This window comes from Leuciscus leuciscus (genome assembly GCF_965113295.1).
Source record: "Leuciscus leuciscus genome assembly, chromosome: 25".
Taxonomy (NCBI): Eukaryota; Metazoa; Chordata; class Actinopteri; order Cypriniformes; family Leuciscidae; genus Leuciscus; species Leuciscus leuciscus.
Genome location: NC_138724.1, coordinates 3,610,201 through 3,637,588, shown reverse-complemented (window position 1 = coordinate 3,637,588; position 27,388 = coordinate 3,610,201). Strand labels below are relative to the sequence as shown.

The following is a 27,388-nucleotide window of genomic DNA, read 5'->3' as shown; positions in this document are numbered from 1 at the left end:
TTTGATCTAAGTATGAACTTAAATAATGAGTGTAGAATTGATGTATAGTTTGTGGTTGCATTTTGGCCCAGACCGGCCCACTACATATGATCATAAACACCAACCATCTTTTGCACGCCCTTGAATATATATACCAACTCCTATTTTAGTAGGAACGAGTGAGAGTTCACAGAAGAAAAAAAAATAAAATAAAAAAAAGTCATTTATTAAAACAGTTGAAGTATACTCCACAGTGATGAGTCCTAACACAAGTTATAAGCGGCTCTGGCAGAGCAGTGCCAGTGTTTCTCACAGGAGTTTTAGTAAAACTGTGGTGGGTGACCTCGGGTCCTCCAGGGGGTTCGGGGGCATGCCCTCCTCCGGAAGAAAATGTTGTGCATTTTAATGTTAAATTCATCAATCTGAGAAGAGCTCCAACCCATATTTAGTGTGCAAACTGAACAAAGAAAAACTCAAACCGCTTTCAGTTATAGTCTGGATCTACTGAAGGGAGAGTGTTTTTTGGGGAAATAATTAATAGAAAACTACACAGTAGATCCTCAACAACACGACATAATGGACGGCACTTCGTGGAGGAGGAAACACAATAGTGTGTGTTGCTCCTGTGACACATACACACTGCAAATGGAGAAGCCTATGTGTGAAACAGGCGTAATCATATGAATCCTGTGGTTTCCTCCAAGTCCTCTAAAGAGACACGATCCTCTATATAATCTAACGGTTTAAATGTTTACTTCTAAATCTAATCACACTCCAGTAACATACGCAGAGATGACGCACACACAGCACATCTGATACACAGAAGCTCATTATCATAACAACCAATCACAGACGTTCAACGGCTCTGGAACCAATCAGCTTTAGTCGTGTGTTACACGTGTTGATTGAATTTAAACAAAACTTTTTTAAGCATCTGTGGAAAATTTATTAATGATGCATTTCGAATAATATGATGTTGAAATCCTTGTGGGAATTTCAGTAGAACAAACGTATAATGGACAACAGCCTTTTAGATAGCCTTTTACAAGCACAAACAAGTAAAAGTGAACAGCATATTAATTTTAAGTATGCACAATAAACGCACACATTAACCCGATCACATGTTTAGCGTTCATGTAAACTCTACATTCAGATTCATCAATCGAAGTGGATTCAGTCCGATTGAAACACAAGTTGTTCATGTAAGCGTATCTGCAGAGTTTCTGTCCACACTGTTAGACTTTGCCGTAATTTTACAGTTACTTACCGCAAAAAAGCCCAGTAAAATACCACTTATATTATTTACGGTTAACTACTGTAATATGCACTGCGTTATGGGTATTTTTTATGAAATTTACAATAACTTACTGTATATGGAATTTACAGTACTTTACTGTTTACGCAAAAGCAGTAGTGCTACTGTAAATGAAGAAGACAGATTTTTTGAAATTTGTATATGCATATTGTATTTATGTTTTAGGCATATTAAAATATCATATGATAATGTTTTATATTTTCCCCCCCATCTTGTTCTGCAGATGAAAATCATGAATCTGCATTCTAATTTTTAAGCTATGCAAACACTGGATGTTTATATACATATACAAAAATTCACAACTGGTTCCCATACAGGCAATATAAATGTATTTTTATTTTATTTTAAATTAATATAAACTTTATATATATATAAACTTTGCTTACACCTCACAAAATTTAAATTGTTGCAAAGCCCGCGCAACAACCTGGCAGAATGTAAACTGAGGTTTGTGTGACGTCACTTGTCGAGTGCGCGCTCATAACGGACGTCCCTGCTGAGAGTGGATCGCTAGACGCCAGCTGGGGTTTTTTCTGAGGTAAGTACTGAACAAATTTATTTTATAAGTTACTTTTACAAAGTAAACCATTACCAATACTAATTAAATATAGCTAAATGTATGAAGAAAGTAACTTAAATAATAAAATCTAATAGGCTTTTAATAACAGCTCACAGGACAGTCTAATTTTCCTCGAAACTGCTGCTTTAATATCCGATTAAATGCCATAGAATTGACTGACTGCCTATTCCAGTAGATGGACCCAATCTAATATTTACACAAACAAAGGTTTTCTGTCCTTTTTACGACCAGTTATGGCATATTTTACTCGTCAGTTAAATGCGTTTTGAAGTAAGTTAGGCCTAGCGCGTTTTCTCAAAGGCACTCTCTCGCGCTCTCTCTGCCCCAGGCCCGGTTCAAACGCAAGCAAGAGATTGCTACTTTGATACTGTTACTTGATACTGTTATAATATATTGGCGAAACAGATTTGCCAAACCAAACGCTCCAGTGCATATTTGTGCTTATTTGTTTTCGCGCTCTGGAGAACGCAGGAGTTTTTATTCAGTGCCGAATTATGCAGGCTCGCGAAAACTCTCATTAACAAAGTGTAGACACGATGTAAGAGATGTTACAGCTACGTATAAATGCTGGATTCACTCTGCACAGGACCGAAATATGACATGTTAAAATAGTAATGCATTTAAAGCAATGTAAAGGCAGACTAATTGAAAAATATTCATTGCAAAATATTCATTTTTAATTCTATGCCAATTATTGGTATTTAACTGTCATCTGATTGATCAATCTAGCAGTCGTCCTAGATCTGTCATTTATCATGTTCATAACATATAGTCATTTGCCAATAATCATTGCTGAAAAATAATGTTTCTTCTATTTCTCTCTTTTCCCTGTGTCAACAGGAGCTAACTACAGCCCAAAGGCTCTTTTAAAAGCCTCAGCACTGAGCATCTTTGGCTTTGTAAGTATGTTTTGACTAACTATCAGATGCATTATGTGATATTGTAACATAACTTGCAGTACTTGCAGCATAACTTTTTTTAGGAGCACTTGTGTGAATCAAGAAACATTTCTGATTATTTTCAGTTGTACACCTTTTTTTTCAGGATTCTTTGAATAAAAAGTTCAAAAGAACAGCATTTATCTGAAATAGAAAGCACTACTGTTCAGTCAGTATTTATTTTTATTTTTTATTTTTTTTGGGTTGTTGAATGAAATTAATACTTGAATTCAACAAGAATGCATTAAATTGACTTAAAGTGACAGTAAGAACATTTGTAATGTTACAAAAGCTTTCTATTTCAGATTTAAGTTTGAAGGGCCATAAAGTTACTCAGTGTACCTTTAACGTAATTGTACATTCAGGCAATTAATAGAGTTCCCTAACAAGGGATGTGCAATAAAGCTATACTATTTAAACTAACTCGACTGGTAATAACTGCTGTTGCACAAGTTGATTTCTCGTCTGTCCATGAACAAATTTAGATTAAATAAACTCCAAAACTCCAAACTCAACCATTTCTCACACATTTTCTCTGTTTTGTTTGTTTGTTTGTTGTTTTTTTCAGATCAGCCATCAGTGGTTTACCGGTATGGAGGCCAGTCAAGACCAACTGGGATGCTTTTGTTGCGTATTGTCATGATCCCTGCTTTGATTTGTTATGAATCCAGTTCTACTTTTGCATCCTCCTTTTGATTCTAAACTGAACTCAAATGGCATTGCGAATTGGGTAAGAGACAAACATAAATTACTTAATTGGGGAAATTGAGAGATGAAACCATGCTGATGACCTCTGTCTGTGGTGAAGTAGTGAGTTTGACGTGTAATTAAACTCGAGGTTCTGTGGGGTGCGGACTGATTCGATTCCATTCCTAGAGCTTCCGGACAAATCTTTGGGGTGCGGACTGATGGGGCAGTGAACCCGAGGTTACCCCGTGAGTCAGTCCTAGAGCTTCTCATGTACGATTTTAGGGAAAAATCAGTTTTTTTGGATACGTTGATTTCTTAGGCGTGCCGCAAGAACACCACAGACACAGTGTAATCACCATGGGAAAATCTCAGAGTAAAACTGGGAGTTGTGAAAAATATGATACACCGGTGTATTGCCAGATGAGAAGTTTATCTATGTATTATCTTTTTACTCTTTTAATTCATTTTATAACTGTACTGAACATTTTTTTATTGTTTTTATAACTGTTTTAAAGTGCCCCTATTATCCTATTTACTACAACACTTACCTACAACAGGTTTACGTGCATCAAAGGTAAAAAAAACTGTTGAATTTTCTCATAATATACATTTGCACATCACCACATTTTTCAAAGATTCTTAAACGGCTCGTCAGATGAATCAATCTCTCTAAATCCCTCCTTTCCACATACTACTGTCCAGACAGCTCAGTCTGTTGTGATTGGTTTACTGCGTACAGCGCGCGTGTCTTAAACAAAAACACCCATTGCCATAACAACATCAGCTGTCCTGAGGCTTCCTACACCGTAAACTAAACACAGTAACGAACAATGACATCGATTTGACCATATCCGAACGCGAGTCCAATAATGAAACACTGGGAGAACTAGTTATTCAACCCGAACCTCCATCACAAGGACGACACAAGCAGGACGTTTCTCAGTGATATACTGCATTAATAGACACAGTTATAGATAATCGTGGCCCACAAAGTGATTAGCATAGGTATTTAAAGGGTTAGTTCACCCAAAAATTTAAATTCTGTCAGTAATTACTTACCCTCATGTTGTTCCAACCCCGTAAGATATTTTTTTATTAAATCTGAGAGCTGGATCACTCCTCCATAGGCTTCTAAGACATTATAACTTGCTGGCCCAGAAAATGTATTAAAGACATCGTTAATATAGTCCAAGTGACTACAGTGGCTCAATCTTAAGTTTATAAAGCGACGAGAATACTTTTTGTGCGCAAAAAACAAACAAAAAATAACGACTTTATTCCACTATTAATTTCCTTCTCTCTGGGCCTCGAGTTAGTTCACGTATTATAACTGCGCAGCGCTTCTGTATTGTACGTCACACGCATCACACACATGACCAGCGTCGGCCAATAGTGAGCCTACGTGTGACGTACAACACAGTTATACTACATGAACTAACTCGAGGCCCAGAGAGAAGGAAATGAATAGTGGAATAAAGTTGTTATTTTTTTATTTATTTTTTTTGCGTTTGTCCACATTCCTCTCCTACGACGAGACAACGTTTTGACAGGCCATCCGTCCCATATCCGATTTATATCTGATTTATTTTCACATATGAATGAGGCCTGAAACCGATCTCGAAATATCTGAATGCATGTGTTTTTTTTCCTGTTTACACTGTCATAGAACACATCCAATCTGTGGCCTTAGAGCTGTTACACACTACATGAAAGGTCATTTTCAAAAATCCATAATAGGTGCACTTTAATTTTCCTTGCTTTTATTTTGTGATTATTTTAATTCCTTACTGTGTAAAGCACTTTTAATTGCCAAAGTGTATGACGTGCTATATAAATAAAACTGCCTTGCCTAATGTTGCATCACAATAAATAAATAAAATGGATGTAATTGATTGTGAGAGTGAATAAAGAATATGCTGATGTACATGGACTCAAGTTGATTTTTTGGAATTTATTCAATTCAATAGCATTCATGTAAAATATAAATAATAATATAGTGTAAAATGGGCTGTAATACTGTAAAATGAAATTGCGGTATGGACATCATACTGTAAAATTAAATTGCGGTAAGGGCATCTTACTGTAAAATTGAATTGCGGTAAGGGCATCTTACTGTAAAATTAAATTGCGGTAAGGGCATCATACTGTAAAATTAAATTGCGGTAAGGGCATCTTACTGTAAAACACATTTACAGGTAAGCTACTGTAAAGGGGAACTTACAGTAACTTACTGGCAATAGTGCTGCCAGTAAGTTACCGCAAAAATACGATAAAATGTCTAACAGTGCAGCTCTTAACACTGAATGAGCTCTTGGATGGTTAGATACATGATGGCCTAATGTAGAAAATAAATAACTTAAGGTCATTAAAAATATATTCTGGGATGAATATAGTCTAATCCTGCTTTTTTGTCATTAAGGGAAATCATCTTGTCTCAGATACAAATTTGACTGGTAAATGATAAAGAATATTTAGACATGGTAAATTATGACTGGATGTAACTTTTGATACTTTGCGGTAAAAGTGTCTCTCCTATTGACTTCGTCCCATCAGTGTGGCTGTCATGAAAACAATAGTGAAGACCACTGACTTTATTAAACACTTACACATTAAAAACAACTGGTGTTTCTGCTTCACTCCGCATCGCTCTCATACTGTGATCTGAAACACTGACAATAAAACATCCCAGTGCCATAATCAATATCAGCTCTAACTCTTATTTCATATCAAATATATTACTACTGATACATTTAATTTTATTTGTAAAGTTTTTAGAAACTTTGAACTAAACATTGATATTGTGTAGTTTGTGATCCTCCATCAGCAGCTGCAGTTTCTCTCAGCTGTATCAGTGCAGTCACTGTGACGTCTGACTGACAGAGGTTTTTGTACGACTCTTTATCACTGTGTGAACACTGGATCACTGTGATAACTCTGACAGTAATAATCTCCTGTATCTTCAGTCTGGACTCCACTGATGGTCAGAGTAAAATCACTGCCAGATCCACTGCCACTGAATCTAGATGGAGTTCCTGACTGAAGGCTGCTTGTGTAATAAATCAGGAGTTTAGGAGCTTCTCCAGGTTTCTGTGAGTACCAGGACAGACAGGGTGGACTACAGCCTGTTAAAGGAGTGCTGGCGCTGCATCTCATCACAACATTCTCTCCTGATGAAACTGTATGAACTACAGGAGTTTGAGTTACTGTGATCTGTCCACTGGAGCCTGGAAGAGAAATGCATAAAGACAATATAAAAACAATAGAAATAGATGTTCAATATTTATAAAATATGAACCAACTTTATTTATGTAGTTATAAGCATGTCAGTGTCTTATTACCTGATATACAGAGCAATATCCAGATGAAGATGTTGATTGTGTTCATTGCTGTAGTTTAGTCTTGTGTGATGATGAAGATTGTGTTCTGCTCTCAGTCATGAAGTGTTAAACTCACAGCACTATAAACACTCTCAGAGCACTGAAGCATGTGCTGACAATGCAAAGTGACTCTCTCTATTTAAATCATTATCCTGAAGACTGTAGATCAGTCACAAACACATTATCAAACAACTTCCTCATGTTGAGAAATGCTAAGCTATTATACACACATTTCTGAAGAGTATATTGACAGAATCACACATATTATTGATTCAGTCATTATTAATTTTTAAATTGCACTTATTTAACAACTGACGAGGAAACTATTGATTTGAAGACATTAATATTAAATATTGATATATTAATTATATTAAGTTGTAAAACGTTGAATTTTCATATATCTACCAGTCGTGCTTCATTAACCCTCTGAGGTCTGAGCTGTTTTCTGGGCCCTGGAGGTGTTCTGACATGCTCTGACATTTGTGTTTTTTTCTGTTACTAGTGACATTTTCATGGCTAAAGTCTAATTACACTGTATTCAGCACAAACTGTGCTACAATAATATATCAGCAGCATGTATGTAAAAGTTTGTAGTTTTGAGATAATGACATTTATGCGTGGTTTGTGAAAATACAAAAAAAAATTCTCACTGAAATAAGGCCATGAAACCCATACTGATTATTTCTTCACAAGACTTTTGAAAATTGTATGACATAGCCTAGAATATTTGCTCCAAAACTATGTGAAAATCACCCTGACTGCTCATTCAGATAAGACAATATATTGATTTAAAATTTCTAAGACGTGTTTTGTGTGACAAAGCCATATGCGAAGAGGCGTGATCATCTCATGAATATGTAAGCTAACTGCCCTATTAGGAGCGATCAGGCCCTGTCATTCAGAGCAACCTTGCACAAAGAATGAGGAGATTTAAAAAGAATGGCTTTTAGATTGTTTGGATTTATTTACAACACAACACAATCCAAAAATACAAATGACAAAAGAGCACATTGAAAACAATGATCCAAAGACAGAGACCTTTGTGCCATTCCTAAAAACATTGTACATACCTTTAATTTCCAAGGTGTTTGATTTTCACTTTACCATGTTCATGTACAGAGACTCATGTGAATGTTGAAGTCAGCAGGACTCAGTTGCATCTGGTCCCTGAAAGAAAAGAAAAAAAGAAAAAACTGTGAACATACTGATATCAAGAGAAACTATAGGGCTGCACGATTTTGGGAATAGATTTTAGATTTTTCTGGTTAAAATTTCTTTTTAAAATTCACAGAATACACACACACACACACACATGTTTCCAACAATATATAATGAACACCAGGTGTGTTGTGCCTTGTAGGCATAGGCTACGCAGTGCTGCATAAAATAATAATAACAATAAATTAAATCTTCCAAAAGATTTCAAGAACAACTACGCTAGAGAAAAATATATTGATTATCATATGTTACTTCAAATGTTTCCATTCGTTATGATGATATGAAATGAGATAATAGTAAAAACATAAAGCCTAATGTTTGGTGCATTTTTCCTTTCAAACGCAATCGCGCTCCAAAATATGATACATTCAAACCCACAGCGCGCTCCAAAATATGATACATTCAAACGCCATTGCGCTCCAAAATATTAAACATTATGGTTATACATATCTATGTTTGAGCAGATATCCACAAACAGTATTTAACAGTAAACACGGGTCTAAATAGTATAATATTCACCATATATCTAGCAACAGTTCAACTGCAATGTGAAGTTTATGCAACAATACCATAAACTAATAAGTAAGAATTTCTTACCTTACATCTTTCTTGTCTTCAAATCGCGTTCTTCTTCTTCTGAGGTAAATCCATGTAAGCTCACAGCGTGTCTTCCAAACTCGACGAAAAGCAGAGACTTGTGAAGTGTTTTGGTGTTTTGTGTTTGAGGTAACGAGGGCGTTCGCGTTCCATGTGGAGATTTGCATTTGAATCTCTTTTGCGTGAGTGGGCGTGGCCGAATTAAAAAGTAATTAGCAAGCGTTTGAGATACTGGACATCCTGTTGGTTTTATACAAATTACTTAAAGGAGCATTTCACCCATGGGAACATTGATCTTTATTGAAAGTGGGTCATATATGTAGTCGAAATGTAAAATAAATTTTGAATTTGGTGCCTTCTTGGCCGAGGAAAGAAAGAAAGTAACTTCAGGACGCATTTGTATGAAAGACACCAACTCCCACAATGCACCACATTGCACAGCTGCGCAAGCCACTCCCACTAATCCAGAAAGCGCATATCTGCCTATAAGAGAAATAACTCTTCCGTCTACAAGGCTAGCTACCACCAGAGCTTGAAATTCATTTCACACAAAATGTCTAGTTAGTTGGCGAACTCATTAGTGAATTACTCTTCATTTGTATTTCTTTCGAAGTGGTGAATTATTGCATTGTAACGTTACCTGGATGTTCAGTCAGATGCGGTGCGAAACTAGGATAGTTCACAACACAAACGTCCGTGTCCTCGTCTGATTCACAACACAAACGTCCGTGTCCTCGTCTGATTCACAACACAAACGTCCGTGTCCTCGTCTGATTCAGAGATTTCATCCAGGAGAAGTTGTCATTGTTGAAATTCTTTGCCGCAGACGGACTCTATCTCTGTGTTCATAGCGGTTCGTAGTTGCATAGTGAGATCACCGGCGCCACCAGTCCGCCCTAACTCGAGCCAGTCCGGGCTCCTCGTCCGCGACAGGCAGGTCTTCTGCTGCCTCGGCTGCTCTGCGCTATAATGCGGCTTGTAAAGGTAGCCACAAACACCTGATTCGAGCATCAGACTTCCGAAATCCTCTTCTTCTACATCATATTGAGTAACGTTACCCTCCGCTATTGTCATATCTTCACATCTGGCTCCACAGCGCCTGTTAGCTTAGCTTCCAAACAAGATGGAGGATATTGCTTTTAGTTTCAGAAAGTCAAGTCCCACCCACTGATCTGTAATAGGCCTGTAGCGTGAGCGGTTCCCGCCCCCTGGGAAAGATGAGGAACGAGTGTCTGTAGTCTCTACACTTTTCAATGAAATGTGACTTCCTGCTTATTATGACGCAAAATGATGATTTTTACATCATAATAAGCAGGAAGTAAAACACTTAAATCCTTATTTCTCCCATCTCAGGGAAAAATGGATGAAAAATCCACATTTATTATAATATATGACTGGGTTTCTAACAATACAAAGCTTAATGCAAATGGGTGAAGTCTCCCTTTAAACAGAGAATATTTGTTTTCAGTTTGAATCTGATCATTTAAAAGTACACACTTAAATGTGTATAAAGGTGTATGGCTCATAAATGTGTGACAAGTATTCGCTGAGTTTTGTTTCAGTTTATAGACGTGCTCAAGAAAAAAAAGTTCACCGCGACGGAGAGGCAGAACGCACACCCTGTTTATTTTCTTTATTTTAAAAAAGCACAATGTTTTGATTTGATTGTAAGTGGACACATACAAAAGTAGAAATATCACAGATTATTTTTTTATATTTCTTTTTTCTGTATAACCATAAATGACGGAGTAATTTAAGTTTATGTTGCTGCTATGTGAAAAAAATCCAGCAAAACGCGTCGGCGCGTTTCTCGACCTCAGAGGGTTAAAACCTACTACACTGTTAGACCTTACCAGGTTTTTTTACAGTAAAATACTGGCAACACTGTTGCCAGTAATTTACTGTTAATTGTACAGTTCTTTACTGTAATCTACAGTATGTTACTGTAAAAATGCACTAAAACTCGAGTTAACTAATTTCACTTGCAGAAACCGACTGCCTTAAATTGCCCAACTGTCATTTAAATGTACTAACTAAAATTTATAATGCACTAATAACGTGAGCAAAGTATTACTGTGAACTTATTTCTTTTGAAACCACAACAAAACTTTTGTAAATAAAGAGATTTCCACTGGACCAGCAACTACACAATCACTGCCTTTTAAATAAAGCAACAAGCAGCGTATCATCAATGTTTGTAGATCTTCTCCTGGACTGAAGCACAGGCTCTACTCTTCTGCACAACAGTGACCCAAAAAACAAGATTTTACAGTAAAATACTGGCAACAGTGTTACCAGTATAAACCTGTTTTATAACTTACAGTTTATCACTGTTAAAATACATTTTGTGGGTGTGACTTTTTTTATCTTACACTGTTAACCCTTTCAACCCCACAGGGAAATCCACACTACAGAGAGTAAAAAGTAACATTGATGCAGTGTTGCAGTGAGATAATTAAGAGAATATGTAAATGATTGTTGAGCATTAGTGATGAACACCTGCTGTTAGAACAGAATATAGAGAAACACAAGAACTACAACTGACTTCCAGCCATTACACATTATTATACTTATTATTAACCAGTATGACTTTATTTCTGTCATACATCTACAGAAGTTGTTATTAAGATGTTAAATTGAAAATGTTTGGTTTTAAGTTACCATTATAGAGATCAGTGCTTGCTTTAGTTGGGATGCTGATGCTAAAACATAAGTGTTTCTTTTGCTGCTTGAGCTGGTTTTGTGCAAGTCACACTTGTACACACACACAGTTTATGAATGATTGTGGCTATAATGATTATGATGACAACATCATCATATTGCCTGTTCATTCACTAAGGAATTCATTCTCACTCATTCAGAGTTTAATCCTCAATCAAAAGTGTCCCATTACCACCACTGTGAAACCACAGCAAAAAATTACAATGACTCATTTGTTTAACACATCACGCTCAAACCAAAAAAAAAACAAAGCTACTCCGTCTTTTAGAAACACAGAGATATCACAATTTAGCACATGAATCTCAACAATGGTGGCAATACTTTTTTTATTCATGCAGCAGTGCATGCTGGGAGTTTTATATTATCCTGGAACCCAGCATGCATTGCGACATGAATCTTTTGATTGTCACCATTGTTGAGATTCATGTGCTGATTGTTGATGTCTGTGTGTGTCTGAGTTAAGCAGGTGTTAAACATGTTTTAATGCACAATATGATTATGATATTCTTCATAAGCCCTGATTACAGAAATATTGATTTCATATTGTAGATTCACAGATATATGCTAAATATGAAACACCCATAAATTCAAAGAATAAATACAGGAAAGATCAGAGAATCAGACATGTCTAGGATGATTGTTACATCACCTCAAAAGCCAAAAACACCTGATCATCTTCCTCTTGGCTCTTTCTTGCCATAACAAATGTGTTTTATAAACTCACTGTTACAGCAGCCAGAGAGAGATGAATGGTAAGAAGTCAAGGGACAAGAGACCAACTAAAGAAAATACTGATCTCCATCATGGTGACAACAAACTTTATTATTAACTAAATCTCTGTTAATTCTCAACAAGAACTTTTGTACATGTATGAAAGAAATAATCGTAAACTGGTTTGTAAACTGGTTTCACACTCAGTGTTGCTGGAAGTCAGTTGTAGTTCTTGTGTTTCTCTTTTTTCTGTTCTTGTTTGTCTGTCCTTCAGTGATTCTGCTTATCAGGTGTTCATCAGTGTCTCAATTCACTCACTTCTTTTCATTCACTCTGTCAAGTGGACTATATTAGTGAACTAATGTAGGGAATAGTGAATGAGGGTATAGGGTGTGATTGTGAAAACAGCCACTGAGAGTCGATTTTGAGCATTGTTAATTCACAGTATATTCCTGTAGGCTAGTTTTGTTTTATACGGTATATTACTGTTTTAATGGAAACTGGTATGATATTGTCAGAATTTGGCCTTTTTTTACAGCAAGGGTTAACAGTGTAGTCTCTATTTTCATGCTACTAGTACTTAGTTTTTAGACACTAGTATCTATTCCATTAAGTACTAGTGCTTATTCTTTAGATACTAGTACCTTTTTAAAAGATACTAGTACTTATTCATTAGATTCTAGTGCCTATTAAATTTATACTAGTACTTATTCATTAGATACTAGTGTCACAGGTCGGGGTGGGCCAAGCCAGACTGCGCTCACCCCTAAACCACTGTCACCCAGAGGAGCGTATCAAGGAGGAGGCAAGAGGCAGGAGTAAAAGGAATGGCAACTTTATTTTCTATTAAAAAGCAATTAAGAAATCCTAATCTAAAATTCCTTGTCTTCTCCTTCCCAGGAACCCGGAACAGCACCGCCGCGGGTATGGACCGGCGAGAATCTCAGGTGAGTATCACAGGTGAGTAAGGATATCGAGGCTCACTTCCTTCACGGACTGGTGTCAGACTCCCAGTGGGAAAGCGTTGGACAGGTGCGTATCACAAGTGAGTAGAGAGAACGGGGATCACTTCCTTCACAGGTGAGTGTCAGACTTACAGTGGAAGGGCGTTCGACAGGTAAGTGTCACAGGTGAGTAGAGGGATCACGGCTCACTTCCTCACAAACTGGTGCCAGACTCACAGTGGGAGAGCGTTAGACAGGTGGATATCACAGGTGGGTAGAGGAATCACGGCTCACTTCCTCCACAGACTGGTGCCAGACTCGCAGTGGGAGAGCAGTAGACAGGTGAGTATCACAGGTGAGTAGAGGGGTCACGGCTCACTTCCTCGCAAACTGGTGCCAGACTCACAGTGGGAGAACGTTAGACAGGTGGATATCACAGGTGAGTAGAGAAATCACGGCTCACTTCCTCCACAGACTGGGGCCAGACTCACAGTGGGAGAGCAGTAGACAGGTGAGTATCACAGGTGAGTAGAGGGTTCAAAGTGCACTTCCTTTCCAGACTGGTGCCAGACTCGCAGTGGGAGAGCAATAGACAAGTGAGTATCACAGGTGAGTAGAGGGATCAAGGCGCACTCCCTTCACAGACTGGTGCCAGACTCTCAATGGGAGAGCGTTAGACAGGTGAGTGTCACAGGTGACAGAATCGGCTTCAACAGCAATACACAGTTCTCACATGGGTTGCAAGAGACGGATAACTTCACACCATGCAGGTAGGCTTCAGGGCTGCAGCAGATTCAAGGTCACAGACAGAGCGGGGTTTCTCTAGAACAGACAGAATCAACTTCAACAGCAATACACAGTTCTCCCATGGGTTGCAGGGGACGGATAACTTCACACCATGCAGGTAGGCTCAAAACTGCAGCAGACTCGGGTCGCAGGCTGAGCGGGGCTTCTCCCGGACAGACAGAATCAACTTCAACAGCAATACACAGCTCTCACGTGGGTTGCAGGGGACAGATAACTTCACCCCATGCAGTTGGACTTCAGGGCTGCAGCAGACTCAAAGTCACAGACAGAGCAGAGCTTTCTCTAAAGCAGACAACATTAAGACTTCACACAGCAGTATACAATTCTCACGTGTGCTGCGGGGGACAGATAACTTCACACCATGCGGTTGGGCTTCAGGGCTGCAGCAGACTCCAAGTCACAGACAGAGCAGAGCTTTCTCTAGAACAGACAGAATCAACTTCAACAGCAATACCCAGCTCTCACGTGGGTTGCAGGGGACAGATAACTTCACTCCGTGCAGTTGAACTTCAGGGCTGCAGCAGACTCAAAGGCACAGACAGAGCAGAGCTTTCTCTAAGGCAGACGAAATTAAGACTTCACACAGCAGTATACAGTTCTCACGTGTATTGCAGGGGACAGATAACTTCACACCATGCAGTTGGGCTTCAGGGCTGCAGCAGACTCCAAGTCACAGACAGAGCAGAGCTTTCTCTAGAACAGACAGAATCAACTTCAACAGCAATACACAGCTCTCACGTGGGTTACAGGGGACAGATAACTTCACACCGTGCAGTTGGGCTTAGGACTGCAACAGGCTCAAAGTCGCAGGCTGAGCGGGGCTTCTCTAGGACAGACGGAATCAACTTCAACAGCAATACACAGTTCTCAAATGGGGTGATGTTATCTCGCAGAGGTTCTTCTTTCTAGACACCGCACGTAGATGTAAGCAATCTCACTCAGCTCTCACGGTAGATAGTAGACCCCCAGGACGCATGGGCGGTTGCACAGCAATAAAGAATTCTTCCACACACACACACACTGCAATCCAACTCTAAGCATGCAATCGTGAGGGGAAACGTCAATTTAAACACTGCAACTTCACTCTTCTAGTGCGCATAAGGCCAGCACTCACCCGCAAGTCCTGGTCTACCGCACTGATGATCGCCGGGGCGGACAGAACACTCGAGAGATTTTTCCTCGCGGTCACAGACGGACTTCCCTTCGCTGAACTCCAATCGGGGAGAGGAGGTGAGAGATCGACAAAGAATCAGTATTTCACTCGGTGAAGGGTGTACACATGCTCCAAACACTTCAATCCAATACCCAATTTAGTGGAGAACACAATGCAATTATGAGATTCAGTTTGTTAACTACTCATCTCTCTCTTCTCCAGCTCAGTCAGCGCGTTTCATTCCTCTGGGCCGTCCTCGCGTCCTCCCAAACAACGCTCCTCTTCCTTCAAGACAACCCCTCAACTGCAGTGCCCATAACCAATTCCCCACGAGAGAGAAACCACCAACGATCGGGGGGGAGGACGATCCAGATCAACAGGGCAGAAGAACAACACAGCACCACAGCATGGCACAGTGCCCACAGCCTTCTCCTCCTCGTGTGTTTTATCCTCTCTAAAAGCGGGAGTGGCCTCAATCAGACGCTCAGAGTGAAGTCCCTACACCTGTCGCCAATCTGCCGTTTAGTTGTCATGACGACAAACACTCATACAGATCTGGAGCTGTTTGTCACCCTGTGACACTAGTACTTATTTCAATAGTGACTAGTAACTATTATTTTGTTACTAGTAACAAATTAAATGTTTTGCCATTGACTTCTATGGGGATCTGTCATTCAGATATCAACTATTCAGTTCTGACTAATGTGTATTCCAACTGTGACTAGTACATATATATTAGATACTAGTAGTTATTCATTAGGTACTAGTACTTATTTTTAGATACTAGTACCTATTACTAGATACTAGTATGTATTCAATAAATACTAGTACTAAATTCATTAGATACTAGTACCTATTAAATATTATACTAGTACTTATTCATTAATTACTAGTACTTATTCATTAGATACCAGTACCTATTAGATATTAGTACTTATTAATTAGCTACTAGTACTTATTCAATAGATACTAGTACCTATTTATTAGATACTAGTATTTATTCCAAATATTACTAGTAAGATTTTTTTATTTTACTAAGATTTTTAACTGAACTCTACAGTGGCCGTTCTGACTAGTCATAACATAAGACGAGTAAAAAAAGCAGCTGTGACTAGTAAAATAAGAATAGTTACTAGTAACAATTACAAAAGATACTAGTGTCTAATAAATAAGTACTAGTATCTAATAATAAATACTAGTAACTAATGAATAAGTACTAGTACCAATTTAATAGGCACTAGAATCTAATGAATAAGTACTAGTGTATTTTAAATAGGAACTAGTATCTAATGAATAAGTGCTAGTATCTAATAATAAATACTAGTAACTAATGAATAAGCACTAATGGCTAATGAATAAGTACTAGTACTTAATGGAAAAGATACTAGTACCTAAAAAAGAAGTACTAGTAGCATGAAAATAGATACTAGTATGTTTTAAGGATTAAATGTTAAAACGGCTTGCCATACAATTTCTAGTTTGCGTCATAGTGTCATTACTATAAATGTGGGAAAAGGGATGAGATGAGAGTGTATGGATACAGTTGAATGCATAAAAGCCACTAGAAGACAAGCCTGCAACCTTCAGCCAAATAAAGGAAAGGAGACCAGAGTCTGTTTGATGGATATCAATGGAGATGGAGATGGAGAAGAGGCTTCACAGAACCGTTTTTGTGAGGAAATAACTTATTTAATGAATCGACTGTCCACTAATCTTCAACACGTTTTGCGCTAAACAATACTTTTGTTGGGAATGATAGGCTATGTAGATTTTACTATGATAAAAAAGTTATTTTATGAGAGAATGCAAAGAAGGGAATGAAGCCACAGATATAGGATCCATTTGCAACATTACCATAGTATTTAATAGTAATATTGAGTGATATTGTATATGGTCTAAATACAGAAGTTTTCTTTCTTTGGCTTTCAGGTTTTACCAGTTATGAAAAGACTTGAATTGTAACTGATGTATGCATATGACGCTGATATTATGCATTTTAATGAATAAAGACAACATGAATTTAATTATAAATATTTGTATGTTGTTTAATTCAAATAAAATATTAAGTGTTTTGTCAACTGCTGTGTGCTTAATGATGATGATATAATGCTTTGTCATGAATGATGGTATAAAAATATTTTTAATAAATTAAATATGTATTAAATTACATTGTAATGAACTAAATTAAATTACATTACTACATTGTAAGTACAAGTAAGTTCACATACTGTAAAATAAAGTGCAACTGCATAGTCTGCTGTTATCAATTTAAAAATGAACCAAAATCATATTGCTGTAGTGATTCTGAATTGAATTGTTGTGATGGGACCTTAATTATAGGGACACCATAGGAAGAAACATTGCAAAGGTAGTTTTTCTCTCAATTTGTATCATAATCACTGCATTTATGGTTTTAAAACATTGTTAAGGGTTTCTGTCATAATGTGCATTAGTGTGATTAGTAGATTTTCCTTAAAAATTGTGCTTTTAACCATTTTAATTTTAGTGTCTCTTTCTTACGTGTGTCTTTCTATGTGTGAAATTGTAATGGAGTGGCTTTAGAAGAACAAGAAGTTTTACAAGAACAATCACCACTCACATTTTCTACACATTTTAGTCCAGTTTAGTAAGAGATATAAGATTATATGTTTACTTAGTACATCATAATAAATGAATAAAGTGTGTGAAAGGTTTGATATTGTGTAGTTTGTGATCCTCCATCAGCAGCTGCAGTTTCTCTCAGCTGTATCAGTGCAGTCACTGTGACGTCTGACTGACAGAGGTTTTTGTACGACTCTTTATCACTGTGTGAACACATAGCTACCACTGCTGTGAAAACTCTGACAGTAATAATCTCCTGTATCTTCAGTCTGGACTCCACTGATGGTCAGAGTAAAATCACTGCCAGATCCACTGCCACTGAATCTAGATGGAGTTCCTGACTGGAGTCTGTTCACTCTATAAATCATGAGTTTAGGAGCTTCTCCAGGTTTCTGTGAGTACCAGGACAGACAGGGTGGAGTACAGTCTGTTAAAGGAGTGCTGGCGCTGCATCTCATCACAACATTCTCTCCTGATGAAACTGTATGAACTACAGGAGTTTGAGTTACTGTGATCTGTCCACTGGAGCCTGGATGAGAAATGCATAAAGACAATATAAAAAAAATGTGTCATATTAAAAATAGAAATAGATGTTCAATATTTATCAAATATGAACCAACTTTATTAATGTAGTTATACGCATGTTCAGTGATCATCAATATCTTCCTTCATTTTCCAGCAGGATTTGCACCTGCCCACACTGCCAAAAGAACCAAAACCTGGTTCAATGACCATGGTATCACTGTGTAATTACTGTGTGATTTCATGTAATATTCAAATTTTTTTAAATCCTGTTTTCGTGGGTTTTATGAGCTGGAAGCCCAAATTATGTACAAATAAACAACTAAATACTTGAAATCGTTTAAGTTGTGGGCCCTGAATCTATAATCTATGGAAGTTTAACGTTTTGAATGGAATTATGGAAATTAATAAATTTTTCCATGATATTCTAATTTTTTGGAAAGGGTCTGTATGTATGTATATATATATATATTGTTTTAGGGAACATCTCAAACTTAAGTAGTACACACTAGTCACTTGACTTGACTTATTACAACTAAGATTCAGCCAGGCCTACCAGTATGTCAGTTTGGCCATTCAAATCTACTCTACCTGGCACAAGTAGGCTAAAGTAGGCTATCCCACTGTCCTGTGGCACATCTTTTTTGTGAACTGAATCTAATGGCCTCAGAGGATGTCTTGAATTGGCTTTGTCTCTAGTGCACCCAAGGATTGTGCTGGTTCAGTATTTTGGCTACTCTTCAATACATTTTAAAGATTAGATTTAGACTCGGTCTGTCTTTAAACACAATAAGTGCATGTTGAGAACACATCTGTGATAGAAATTGAAGGTGTGATTGCCAATTAAAAAAATTATTACAGTAATATATATATAACATATAATATATGTGTCATTTTCATTTGCAGACATGACAAAACCACAGACTCTTAAGTGCCCCTCCTGCCAGGTCTCAAATCGCCTGCCGCAAAATACTTGTAAAGCCTGTCTTTTCCCACTGAAGCCCCAAAGAAAGGTTACCGCCAAGTGGGCAGAATCTGTCAGAAAAAGCAGAAATGTGAGCAGAATACTGAGGGCTGCTCAGCTGTCTGTAAGTCATTCCCACATGGACTATTGTTAGTATGACATAAAAGCTTGACCTTTTTGGAAAGCTGAGGCCATGTAGTTTCTATTGTTTTTTCTTTCTACAGGTTAGATATCTCTGAACTAACCATATTTTAGCTATGTAGGTCACTTGAAGTATCTCAAAAACACAATTGCACCCTGGCAACAGGTTTTGTGAAGCTGTTTATAAAAAATATTTAAAAAATGGTATTTTACACAATTATTTGTAAAAGTATGCCCATGCACTATGCCCATGCTCAAGGTCCTTATCAAGACTCCAAATAGGAATTTAGGTTACCCAAAAATGCGTACTGGCAATAAAAGGCTCACTGCTCAAGAACCCCTTTGTTGGAAGTATAATCCTCTCAAATGATGGGTAAAACAGTTCATGTACAGTATTTGAATTGCATTTCAGAGGTTCTCATATAGCCTAGATTCACAACACTAAATAGTTAATAATTACAAAGAAATCGCTAGCCTATGTTTGCTAGCCAAAATAGCATGGCTGTTTCAATGGGTTTGTATAAGATGGACTACACATCTTCACAACTTATATTAGATAATCTATTTGTATGGATTATTGTGGATATTTTAAGACCCAATATGTTGCATCCACATATTGCTTAGGATATACGCAAGGGCTGGAGGGTTTTTTTGATAACGTAAAGCATTATGCAAATTGTATATGAAGAAGATTGTCATGTATCTATTCCCAAGAGTCCAAGCTTTTAAATGGTAATGGCTTTTAATATGATTATGCTACATTACAATAACTCAGCCCTACTAGTCTATGATCAGAACCATGGACAGTGGCTATCTGATTAATCTTTGCTACCACTTCTGAACTACCCCAACATCAGAAGTAGGCTTATTAAGCAGCTTACACTCAAAACAGAAACTATAGCCATGAAACTATAGCTAGGGTTGCCAACTTTCTGAAATGGAAATAAGGAACAGTGAGCGGGGGGGTCCGGTGCCCCCACGGAAGAACATTTTGAAAAATAACCCCTCAAATGATGACTTCTGGTGAATATTGTGGAAACTAATTGATACATTTAGATAAATATATTTCATACATTATAGCATATTATAATACAACTTATTAGGCCTATATACTGTATTTATAGAATAGCAAAGTAGGCCTAATCAGTATACAAGACTGAACCACATAGATGTGAAATATAAAGGCTATCATGATCATTTTGCCAACAATGAACAATGGATTGGTTTAGTTTATAATACGTTTTATTTTTAACTTAAACAAATACAACATATAACATTCAGAACTCATCGGCTTAGACTGCATTTGAAGAAAAATAAACACACCAGTTTTATGTAGCCTTGTGCGAACTTATTCAATAGAATTAGACTTCTAGAATGTTCTTTCCAGTGCAAAAAATAATATTTTTAATTTAATTAGACAACATTTTAAGGAAGTGTAGTGCAAATATCTTTATATAATTATACTTCCATTATAGTTAACTTTCTTTCCAGTGCAAAACAATAAAACATAAAAAACAGCTAATAAAGAAAATGTATGTATTTATTACATTTTATTTATATTAAATTTATTTAAATATAAAATATTGCACTTAAATACTCAAATACTGCATACCCGTTGTTGTCACTTGTCGTCATCGTTGCTACGATACGCGAGTGACTCACAATGACTGAAACCATAGATGATGTCTATGACTGAAACGACCAATTAAAAGGGCATTCTCTGATGATGTTCCAAGATGTTAAAAACTCTACGATACGCTGATCATAGACAAACGGGGAGAAATTAGTATCTACCGCACCGTCTGGGTTTTTTTCTTATCATAGCCAACAAATGTCTTCGTTCATAGTCTGACATATATTAGAACCTATGTGTCTGTCATGGATTAAAAATGTCATGGACAAAGTGCGTTCCGTATCAGTTCAATACGGAACAAGACTTTTATGTGTCAAATACGGGACGATTCCGTATTATACGGAACGGTTGGCAACCCTAACTATAGCCAACGAGACAAGCACAGCAACTAGTAGGGCCTATACAATATATGACCTCATCTTTGTGTATATAATAACAATAATGTGTAACTTGCAACATCTGCAGATGATGCGGGTTTTTGAAAAATGTATCCAATTTCTATACATTGGATTTACTCTCTTTCTACTGTCTAGCCCTACACATCCAGTTAAACCACATAGGCCTATGCCTATAATCTAAGACTGTTAGATGAACTTCCAATCACATAATCACAAAGCAGGCCTTGTTCCTTATACGTTGTTAAGGAATTTATGTGCAGGAATGTCAGGATTTAATAAGTAGAGAGTATCACACTGGTCAGATGTCAGAAATTGTTGTATTAGGAGCAAACAATGTGTTTCGCCATTGGTTCCCCAGGTTCGCCCTTCTGTTTTTCTCACCTGTGGGTGTCATCTAAAACCAGAGAGTGAACCCGAGGAACTTTAATATCAACATTTGCCTCCCCAAATCTGGAGCCTTGTATAAAAGCATACTTAAAATGTTCAATACTAACACTACATTAACCAGGAAGCAAGCAGGGAAATTGATCAATACATAAATACAAAATAATAAACACAACCTATTTCAATCTTCTCCCTTGTGCCAGGAAACTTGGTGTGTCCTTTTGTGGATAGGGTCTGGGTACACTTTATTTGGAAATGTTTCCAGTTGTAGCATTCTAATGAACATAAACTTGGAATTCATTGGTCCAGCATAAACAAACAATCACCATTAACTTTAAAGTCATTGATCTAGCCTAACCAATCACATTGATCTGTAATTCATAACATTATATAATAAGTACATTGTCTGTATAATCTCATTGTCTAGTCATTGTATTACTACAGTGGCACTAACTGTATAATTGTTTATAATCCAAGTATTTGTCTTGTCTTCATTTTTCTTGCAGGTTAACAAACTCAGTGTATTGGAGTATTGTCCAATTTTATTCCTGGGACATAAGGACAGGAGAGGGAGAATGGCAGCTGACCTCTTACATTGCCTTGAAAACCCAAGGAATCCTGAGATTTCCAAAATTATTAAAAAAATGCAACGTCTTTATGAGCACCTACTACGAAGTAAGATTTCCTGTCATTTTCAACATGAACACAGTAATACATACTTATGTTCAACATAACTATAGACACTGTTAACAGTGTCCACAGATAGTGAGGTAATCTGAGCATCTATAGATAGTGTGTGGGCAAACTATCCAAGTACAGTGTGACCCTAAAAACTTTAAAGTGAGATAAGATTATACATACCCTTCTCGTCACTTGCATTAACTCAGTCAGACCCACCTTTATGTTAGTATAGCTCATTGAGGTGACAAAACCAACTAACCTACTGTATCTCCTAAAAGTGACAGAAGAATTCCAACAGTGTCCTATTTACATGTTGCGACTAGTATAATTACAATGTGTACACATTTATAAGGAACATTAAAGATCCATGTTAGTCTATGTACTTCAAAACTTGAAACTTTATATTCTACATTTATTACACGTACAGTAAAATCTTCCAAGCCTTTTTTGTTTTGCTCTTGATTGTTTTAATCTTGATGATTTTATACAGTGTATATTGTATTCTATTGTAATATTTTGAGATGCTGGAGTTTTTCATTTCCATGAGCTGTAAATTGTAAAATGTCGACCTGAGAAGAGCTCTAATCAGCTAATTAGGTAAAAACACTGGAAATGGTTTCTTGAGTATTTAATCATCCATTCTGGGTTAGGACAATGGACTGCTTTGTTCTAATTTTCTGAGATGCACCTGTATAGGTCATGTTATATATGTACAACTTCTAAAACTGATAGTTCCAGTCCTTGATTGTGATTGGCTGAATCGCGTTCGATGCCGTTGTAAAATGCAGCATAAACACACACCTTGACCGCATCTTGTACTATATTACTGCGCTACCATAACTTGATACAAAAGTTCAAGTAGCTACGTCTCGATGTTGCTTGGCAACCATTCAGATAGAGGAAATATATTTCTTGGCGGAAGAATGATTATCTAGGAATAACTCGTTATATTTCTAGTTGCTGTGCCTTTACTTTATGAATCTTTGCCAGGTATTTATAGTAACAGTTTTAGAAAAGCAATAAGCCACTCCGCTAGCGCGTCGTGTCTAACAACGCCCCTTAGCTGTTGTAGAATCAGTGTAACCTACGGACTCGAGTGGCTTATTGCTTAATTTAACCATAAAATAAAAGAGGCAGCTACTTTTAATTTCACCTTTTCATCTTAACATTCTTAATCCAGTTGTCATTAACAATTAATATTAACATTTTGCAGAACTAGTCGCTCAAGAAGAGGATGTCCCTGAGGAGGTGGACCCAAATCCATCGCAAGAGGAGGAAAACCAAGCAGAGCAAGAGGAGGAAAACCAAGCAGAGCAAGAGGAGGAAAACCAAGCAGAGCAGGAGGTGGGGGATCATCCAGGATCTGAAGAGAAGGTGGTGGAATCAAACCCTCCAGAGGAGGAGGTGGTGGAGGAGAGAGTGTTAATTAATGAGGATTTTATTTTCTTTGTTTTACCATCTGACTCCTCTCTCCCCCCACCACCTGGGTCCTCCTCTCTCCCTCCACCTTCTGAGTCCTCCTCTCTCCCCCCACCTTCTGAGTCCTCCACTCTCCCCCCACCACCTGGGTCCTCCTCTCTCTCCCTACCTTCTAAGTCCTCCTCTCTCCCCCCACCTTCTGAGTCATCCTCTCTCCCCCCACCTTCTGAGTCCTCCACTCTCCCCCCACCACCTGGGTCCTCCTCTCTCCCTCCACCTTCTGAGTCCTCCTCTCTCCCCCCACCTTTTGAGTCCTCCACTCTCCCCCCACCACCTGGGTCCTCCTCTCTCTCCCCACCTTCTGAGTCCTCCTCTCTCCCCCCACCTTCTGAGTCCTCCTCTCTCCCCCCACCTTCTGAGTCCTCCACTCTCCCCCACCACCTGGGTCCTCCTCTCTCTCCTCCCACCACCTGGGTCCTCCTCTCTCTCCTCCCACCACCTGGGTCCTACTCTCTCTCCTCCCACCACCTGGGTCCTCCTCTCTCCCCCCACCACCTGGGTCCTCTTCTCTCCCCCCACCTTTTGAGTCCTCCACTCTCTCCCCACCACCTGGGTCCTCCACTCTCCCCCCACCACCTGGGTCCTCCTCTCTCCCCCCACCACCTGGGTCCTCCTCTCTCCCCCCACCACCTGGGTCCTCCTCTCTCCCCCCACCACCTGGGTCCTCCTCTCTCCCCCCACCACCTGGGTCCTCCTCTCTCCCCCCACCACCTGTGTCCTCCTCTCTCCCTCCACCACCTGGGTCCTCCTCTCTCCCCCCACCACCTGGGTCCTCCTCTCTCCCCCCACCACTCCTCTCTTCCCCACTACCTGGGTCCTCCTTTCTCCCTCCACCACCTGGGCCCTCCACTACCTGGGTCCTCCTCTCTCCCTCCAGCTGCAAAATGCAGTTCTAAGCGTAAAATGAAAGGTTCAATTTCAGCTAAAACTAATCAAATGTTGTAAACGTCTTGCTTCATTCCTCCACCACCAGCTGAGTGCTATCACCACCACTTCTCAAGCACTGACAATTACTGACGGGTATATCTTTGTAATTTTGCCTTATGCTGACTCCTCTCTCCCTCCAGCCACTGGGTCCTCCTCTCTCCCTCCACCACCTACGCCCTCCACTCTCCCTCCACCACCTGGGTCCTCCACTCTCCCTCCACTACCTGGGTCCTCCACTCTCCCTCCACCACCTGGGCCCTCCACTCTCCCTCCACCACCTGGGCCCTCCACTCTCCCTCCACTCTCCCTCCACTACCTGGGTCCTCCACTCTCCCTCCACTACCTGGGTCCTCCACTCTCCCTCCACTCTCCCTCCACTACCTGGGTCCTCCACTCTCCCTCCACTCTCCCTCCACTACCTGGGTCCTCCACTCTCCCTCCACTACCTGGGTCCTCCTCTCTCCCTCCACCACCTGGGTCCTCCTCTCTCCCTCCACCACCTGGGCCCTCCACTCTCCCTCCACTACCTGGGTCCTCCTCTCTCCCTCCACCACCTGGGCCCTCCACTCTTCCTCCAGCTGCAAAACACAGTTCTAAGCGTAAAATGAAAGGTTAGATTTCAGTTAAAACTAATTAAATGTGGTAAAAGTCTTGCTTCAGTTCCATTAAACCAGCGGAGTGCTATAAACACCACTTCTCAGGCAAGTAGATCAGCTAATTCGTGAAATCACCTTTGTTAAGTGCAATACTTGGGAGGACATTCATTATTTGAAGCCAGACTTTTGCAACTATGCAAAATTTTGCGAAAGAGATCCAAATTCTTTTTTTGTACTTTTTGAACGAATTGCCGATGCGTGTAAATGGCCGGATGCAGCCAGAGCATTAATGCTTCAGACTGTATTGACAGGTAAAGCACAAGAGGCGTATTCGTCTTTAACTGTGGAAGATAGTCAGGATTATGTAGAAGTAAAGGCAGCAGTGTTAAAAGCTTATGAATGTGTTCCAGAATTTTACAGGCAACAATTTAGAACTTGGAAGAAAAGTGAAAATCAAAGTTATCTGGAGTTTGCTCATAATTTACAAATGCATTTTTCCCGTTGGTGTTCTGCTGCCGAAGTCGGTGATTTTGAGGGGTTGTGCAACTTAATTGTTTTGGAACAATTAAAAAATTTGGTTCCTAGTCGTGTTGCAGTCTATGTTAGTGAACAAAAAGCACAGACTGCAACCAAGGTGGCAATGCTTGCAGACGATTATGTGTTAATGCACAAACGCATTTTTAATCAGTACGAGTACCAGCCAAGTTACAGTATGCCAAATGTTAATGTGCCTGACGATATTGGTTCGCACCAGAGTAGAGGATTCCAGTCCGAAAATAGAAATAATAGTTTGCGTGACTCAGATAAACTTTGCCTGAAACGGAGAACTAATTACGGGAAACAGAGCCAACACCTGGTCCCCTCGGCTAAACGTGCGTAACTCAGCATGCCTATCATACCACGATTTCATTTTCTCCTGTCATGTCACAAGTTTACAGGCCCCTATACGGTTCTAAAGCAGGTGTCAGATCAAAATTACATCATTGCAACTCCTGAATGTAGGAAAAATACACAGCTTTGTCATGTGAATTTACTAAAACCTTATTTTACCGGTGTACTTCAGCCTTCGGCGTGTAGTGATCCTCCTACAGTAGTTCCATCTCATGCGGCATGTGTCGCGGTCTCTGCAGGTTCAGTTAAAGCTGACGATAGAGACATTGAAAAAACATTGGATGAGGTAGAAGAAATGTCTATAGGTGGTTTTGACAGAATTAATTCATCGGTTTTCCTGTTTATTTTCTGATTCGCCTACGTGCACTCATCTGATAGAACATGACATTGAGGTGGACGATGGGAAACCAATAAAGCAGAGATTCTATTGAGTAAATACGGACAAACAAAAGCAAATGGAGGACCAAGTACAATATATGTTGGAAAATAACATTGCTGAACCCAGTTTTTCTAGCTGGGCTTCTCCCTGTATACTTGTTCCTAAGTCGGATGGTACTATGCGTTTTTGCACGGATTTTCGTAGAGTTAATTCTGTTACAAAGCCGGATTCGTTTCCCCTGCCAAGAATGGATGACTGCATCGATCAGGTGGGGGCTGCGAAGTTTGTCAGTAAGTTTGACCTCCTTAACCCTCTGGGGTCTGAGGTGTTTTTGGGGCCCTTGGAATGTTTTGACATGCCCTGACATTTGTGCTTTTTTCAGTTATTTATAAACATGTTAATGGCAAAGGTGTAAATTCACTCTATATAGCACAAACAGGGCTACCATAATATGTGTGACGGAGAGGCAGAGACGGTCGGATCCATTTGCAGATATTTATTACAGAAGATAACAAACTCTAAAGAAGACAAGGGCAATCCAGAATCGTAGTCAAACAAGCAGTAGTCAGAGGCAGGCAGCAAAGGTTCACCAACGAGTACAGAGTCCAAGTTCAAATACACCAGATCAAGTCAAAATACTGAGTAGCAAGAGATACAAACTGAGACAGAGGTTTGGTAAAACAAGACTTCACAAATGAGAACAGAACAAAACAGTCCAGATAAAGCCAAATTTGCCCAGTGGCCTCTGTCCATCATGGCCTC

At 38.9% G+C, this 27,388-nt stretch overlaps 1 long non-coding RNA gene and 2 gene segments (V, D, J or C); 1 reads left to right on the top strand and 2 right to left on the bottom strand.

Annotated features, from left to right (window-relative positions):
- LOC309490514 (Ig kappa chain V region Mem5-like) overlaps positions 1-27,388 on the bottom strand; it is a 243,030-nt gene that overhangs the window by 16,380 nt on the left and 199,262 nt on the right.
- On the top strand, positions 1,426-4,184 carry LOC309490623. The gene is made up of 3 exons (XR_014202777.1): positions 1,426-1,832; positions 2,715-2,773; positions 3,381-4,184. It is a non-coding gene; the product is annotated as an uncharacterized lncRNA (long non-coding RNA).
- On the bottom strand, positions 6,361-6,977 carry LOC309490568 (immunoglobulin kappa variable 1-8-like). The segment is given in 2 exons: positions 6,841-6,977; positions 6,361-6,726 (listed from the first exon to the last, which is right to left on the bottom strand).